The sequence below is a fragment of the Falco naumanni genome, chromosome 2 (assembly GCF_017639655.2).
Source record: "Falco naumanni isolate bFalNau1 chromosome 2, bFalNau1.pat, whole genome shotgun sequence".
Classification (NCBI taxonomy): domain Eukaryota; kingdom Metazoa; phylum Chordata; class Aves; order Falconiformes; family Falconidae; genus Falco; species Falco naumanni.
In genome coordinates this window covers 69629243-69635632 of record NC_054055.1, presented here as the reverse complement: position 1 = coordinate 69635632, position 6390 = coordinate 69629243, and positions in this window count along the sequence as shown.

Genomic DNA, 6390 nt, shown 5'->3' with positions numbered 1-6390 from the left:
ACAAAGCCAAATATTATAGCTACCTATTTGAGAACTTCATGCTGTCAAGCATGCAGAAAGTATTGATGCATCTTCCATATATATAATTAATGATCCTGGTGAAGATCTTCATTGATTTCTGGGAAATTATGTCTGAGTTTTTTTCGCTCTGAATGAATCTGACTATTTTTTGTGGAGAGTGGTCAGGATGGGAAGTACAGCTGGGTGGTAGGTTAGATTAATGATCTATTTGTCTCAATATATTTAGCATCCTACAAAGACTTCTACATGGTACCCACTTACTAGTCTAAAGATAACCCAAGAAAAGTGTCTATTCTTGGGAGGGTTTATAAATTAAGTAAATTAATTCTATACTAGAATAGCACATAGAACTGCTCTATGTAAAGAAGAATGATTTTCTGCCAAGCTTACCTTGTGATAGGACAATTATTATTTTTTAGGCTGCCTGACATAATTCTAAAATGAACACTTGTATTATTGTAGATACAGCTTTTACACTGGAGGCTGAAGCCACCCATGCTCTGGTATCTGTGCTAAAGCTGAGCCTCAGTTCCACGTGTATTAGCTTTGCTTCCTCAGGTATGGAAGCAGGTTGTGACACAAAATGAATCAAAATACCTTATTACCTTTTTTCTATTGTGCATTCTTATTACCCAGCATTCAAGCTTTATAATTTAGTTCTTTTCCAGTTTAATCTTACAATGCATTTACGAACAAGTTCCTGAGTTGTTATTTATGTACAAGTCTTCAGAGGTCAGCTTTTTTGGCTTATCTTATAGAAGAGAAAGGAAAAAGTCAGCAGTCATCTTTTTTTACATCTGGAAAAGTATCTTTTTTCATACAATTATAACTGTTTGACAGGAATTTGCTCAAAGTTAAAGAATATCTTTGGATGGAGATTAAAAATGGAAAATTACATCTTCAGAGATGTACTTTTCTTTAAATTACTAGTATGTGAAAACTGTTTTGGAACTTTAATTGCTGCTACAGACTTACTACAAAATAAACTTTGCAATAAACCCTGGCTGATCCTTATCTATAACCAAAAATCTCCACACTGGCAAAAGTATAATACAGGGTGAAATCATATTTGGATTTGGATTTTTTTGCAACTGAGTTCAACAAGGCAGGATTTTCTCTTTCAAGCAGCCCCAAACTTCTCCTCCTCTGTGTATGTGGAGATTATCTGGATCCTGCAGTAATTGCTGGTTGGGTCAATTGCTTGATTTTTTACAGTGAGGAGACTTACATACTTTCTGGTTTTGGCCTCACACAGAAGCATTCAGGCATGAATTCTCAGGGTAAATCGGACAGTCCAAGCCCAGAGTTTGAGTGACCTCCTGAGTTAGAAGCCAACTTCTCAGTGCCAGCTCTGAACCCTAACAATTATGCCTGTTTCCAAAAACTGCATCTGAACCTGCCATTCTTTTGACCATGGTGATTTTGGCAATTTGCATCTCTGAGCTCATCCTGTTTTAACACACTGCAGGTGGGACAAACCTGAGGCTCAATCCCAGGAGAGAAGGCTTCATCAAAAGCTCCCAGAGTAGCAACCACTGTAGAGCTGACAGGTAAAATCCCTTCTCACCACAGAATCACAGAATGGTTGAGAAGAGACCTCTGGAGATCGTCTAGTCCAACCTTTCATCCATGGCTCTTTTCCCCTCTTGTGGGTAGTCACTTGGAGAAGACCTCAAAAGTGCACACAGCTACAAGGCTTTTAGCAATGATCAAACCTCATATCCCACCACAGTGAACAATGAGGGAGAAAGCACCTTGCTCAGCTTGGCCTGAGATTTTAATAGCAGCAGCAGGACAAGTGAGGTGTTGGAATCTACCACATCTGGCTTCAGCTGTCTGCACCAGTTTATCAGCCTGGGGCTCCTTTCATGCTCAGCTGTAAGAGGCAGCATCTACAGGCAGTGACTGATGGACCTGTACTGGGCCCTTGTAAAGTGCCTGCTGCTTTCCAGGAGCCCTACCAGGAGCTCAGGTGCCATTGCTAAAGGACAGATGAGCCACCCTGAAAAAAAAAAAAACCCACAACTATATTTTGCTGAGGAGTTGAAGGGATTTTAATAGATTTTGATCTTCCTATGAGCAGCTCCTGTGCACATTTTATATGGTGCTAGGGCTGAGCTTGTGAGCAGTTGTTAAAAGCGTGCCGATACTTTTTACTGTAGTTTTGTACCCAGCAACATACTTGCATTAGCTCTAAAAAAGCAATTTCCAGAACCGGAACAGCTGTATCATCATCTGTACCATGAGCCCTGTGCCCATGTTCATCTAAGGCAGCCAGCCATTTTTCCCCAAGAACGTATCTGCCCACAGGTGTATTGCCCTCAGCTGGACTGGGAATCCTGCTGCCAGAGCTGGACTACATGTACGGTCAAAATTTTGTTAGTTCCTCACTGCTGGAATTCATGCAGCTTCAAGTTTTAAGGCATTTGACTTCTACAATAGAAAACACAGGTCAGGCTGATTCCTCTGTCCTCTCTGAGGTTTTTCAGATAACTAGCTGCTCTGGTTTATTTCAAACACTGTGGGATCGTTTCTGCTGCCATTACAGGACTGGCACCAACAGGCTGGTCTAGCTGAGATGAGAACCAAACTGCTTATGTGACAAACTTACTTCACCACAACACAAGCAGAGGTTGATTGCACGGGACAGATATGCAGCCTCTGTTCCTCTCCTCAGAGCAAGCATTATTATTTTCCTGGCATTTTCCAAGGTGTCTGCAAATGGAAAATGGGATTTACTTATCTCTGTGTATCAAGAGATGATAACCCCTTACCCAATCCTGCTAGAAATTTTGCTAATTCTGATTTTTGACAGTATGTTCCTTCCTTAAGAGATATAGATGGTGTGTCACACAGGAGAAACTAAAAAAAAAATACCAGTAGTTAATGGCTTATACATAATTGCTTCACCCTTTTTTTCCATGATGTAATGTTCCAAGAAAGACAGTTGCACAAGAAAGCAGTCAGAGAGAGGCTAAAATATAAGTAAATTGATACAATTTTCTCAATGAAGTAATGCTATCTTGACATGGCTTCTGTGACTAGATTTCTTTGTTGTAGGCATCAGAAGGCACTTTACCATTCCTCCACACTTTCCTGCTATGCTTATTAAAATGGTTTTCATGGGTTTTTTTGGGTTTGTTTGTTCTTTTATTCCCTGTGCAGCCTTTTCTCTGATTAAAAAGTATGCTCACATTGTGATCCCCATATGTATTTGTGGAATCAAATCCTACTGCTTTTTTTTATAACTTGTAAATGCTTGGGATTTATGCCTAGCTGAAATGATTTAAAAATACAGGAGCAGATTCCAGTTGCAATAGCTGCATTCATGAAGAAAGTGAGAAATTATTTAATATGTAGGACTGTTGATCAGAGCTAATTACATGGAGATATATAAAATATATGTAAAATTATACTTATATATTTGCATGTGTAAATGTATAGATATAAAAAATATATATACACACACACACATGTAAAAGGTTGGCTGTTAGACCATGCAGGAGCAGCAATATTGTTCTTTACTGAACTCTTAGTATGCCAGTATAATCAAACCCAGAATACAGGTAGATACAGACGGTATGGAAGTCAAGTGATACTGATGATCACCAAAGGACTGTGGCCACTGAAAGGGTTCATCAGATCTTTCCAGCGGTACAAGTTGTGTGTGTCTTGCATTTAAGAAGTTTATCGAATGCTGTTAAAATTAACTGAAGTCATTTCACTGAGACAAAGAAAATTTGCCATCTTCCTTATGATGCCAATGTGTCTAGCTTGTTTCTATAACAGCCAGCGACTATTAGTTTGTTAATAAAAAGTTTCGACCCATTTGGAAGCTTCCCAATGAAGTGTCCACATTTTCCATTCCTGAAAGCTCCTGTATCCATCTTTCCAACTTAAAATGGCGTTAAAATTCTTTAAAAAGTTTTATATTAGTAATTTGCCCTATTACTTTTCGGTTTTTTATTTGGAAAACTCTGTTAATGAATATATTGTTCATTTTCTTTACACTCTTTTGGACAGTTAAATGAGGCATGGGGTTCAGCCATATCATCACTGAGATCAAGAGAAAGCTCTTTCTATAAAACAAAGGATTTTGATGCTTGGCTGCTGCTCGCTCTAACCACTGCACCACTGAGTATTTTAGACTGAGGCTCTGTTAACTCCCCACACTGATGCTATTCCACTTAGGAAGCGCCAAAATTTGGGCTGCAGGTTAAAGGCAGGGGGGTTCATATGCAGCTGAATGCCCTACTCTTTATTTCCAGACCGGAGAGGCAGAGTTTAAGAGCCATAGTCCTTTTGACTCTATGTTTATGGTCCCTATAGGGAACTTCAAACCAAAGGCTTTCTTTTAACTCTCACAGGCTCACTGACTGTATTTTCTCAAACACACTTTATCTTTATGCAGCAATGGGACGTCTGGACTTTCCCATGATATTTCTTCTTGAATGAATGAATGATTTTCATTAATTTCTCACCTGATTGTTCTGTGCTAACTTTCCCAAGGACAGGATTACGTGAAGAGGTGAGGAAGGTTTATTTTTACACATGACTTTGGAACAACAATGAACTTGACTAATTTTTATTGAAAACAAGCCATATGTAACATTCTGTGTAAAATTTAAAGCTAAACTTCCACCAAGTCAAGTGGAAAACTTAGGTTCACACTGGCTGTCTACTGGTCATAAAGCCAAGCAACTGAGATCAACAGTTAAAAGATTCTGCAAGCGTTTATTAACCTTCTGCAGTGAAAATAGGGTGACGTAAGAGGTGCAAGCAATGGCCAATTATTTTCAGTGAGTAGGCTGGATAAAGAGAAATAAGAAATAAGGGAAACTGGGAAGAGATAAGCAAAACATAAACTAAAGCCACTGAAAAGAAGTGAGAATTCATCAACTTCTGACATACGTGTATTTCTGAATCTTAACAGAAAGTTATACATAGCATATAGAAAACGCCACCTACTTTAGGTTTATTCTTTTTCTGCATAACATATGCTCACTATTTAACCCCTGCATACACAGTATTAGCATACAGGCAGTTAATTCTTTGGCTGACCACTGCAGCAATTCACAAACTACCTTGCAACTCAAACTGCAAAACGCCATCTTTTTATTAGGGCTGCTTCTGCTTCAGCTGTCAGGAACGCTTCCCTGCCTTCAGTGGGGTATGTCTAGCTTCACCCAAGACAGAGAGTCAGTTTTGAGGATTGTGGAGGATCTAAGGTAGTTTTTTATGCCCTTGTTAAAGGATGGTTCCTCTTGGCTCAGTGATGACCAGTACTGGTCAGCTCTGACTGAGCAAGCACAGGGTGCGTGTATTCATATTTTACAGGTGAGTTCTTGGTGTAAAGGCGGGAGACAAGACAGTGTCAGAAACAAAGGGGCAAGTGAGGAAGGGGCCATAGGGTGACGAGTTCCCTATAGTACCCACATATGCATAGCAACTCCAGCTTCTGGTTATAAACTGACCTGCATCACTGACTACAGGATGATGTTCTGTAGGGCGCCTAAGTAAACATTTCTAGACTCCTCCTGAAGATCTGATTCCTCTTAGAAAAGCCCTTATCAAGGGCCTAAATCTAACCTGCTGTGCCTGTACAAACCAGCTCGTTGGTGAAGGGGCAAGCAGACTTCAGGCTGTGCTCATGAGCTGAGTGCAAGTACAGAGAAGAAAGCTCCTGGACCAGAGGAACTGGTCATGGTAGGAGAGAATAAGATAGCAGTTTATTTGATTCAAGATAGAGCAAGTCTCAGTGCATTTTTTTGCTTGCTTCAAAACAGCTTGAAAAAAATTGTAACTGAAACTTGATTTTGGGAAAAAAACAACAACCCCTCTGCATTTTTGAAAGCAACATTTATTCAACACGTTAGTGCCATTAATCTACTGACAAAGAGTGAGTAGGAAATATAACTTATCAGAAGACCTCCCAGGACTCTAGGACTGGGTTAGCCTTTACCTTGCTGCTTACAAACAAAGGTTATGCCAGAGTTGTTAATACAGACTATAGAACTAAAGGAATCACTCCAGTCACCAGCTCCAACATTTGAACTCATGGGAAATCATTCAAAAATATGTTTATAAACCTATCAAACTCTGCTTTCAAAAGAAAATTCTCATTGTTGGTCATGATGGCATTGTAAGGCTGAAACTGGAGGCATTCTTTTAGTCATTAACTTTTTTTCCCACAAAAGTTAAACATTTAAATCAGTATTTCTGTATTCATGGCAATGACAGGTGCCAGGCTGGAGAACAGTGGCTACTTTTGACAGCCAGTGTGGGGACACAGCCTCAGAAATCATTCAATGACTAAGTGTCCTGGTGCAGAATGAGCTAAAGAGAGAATTTACAGTTTAAACATTAAAC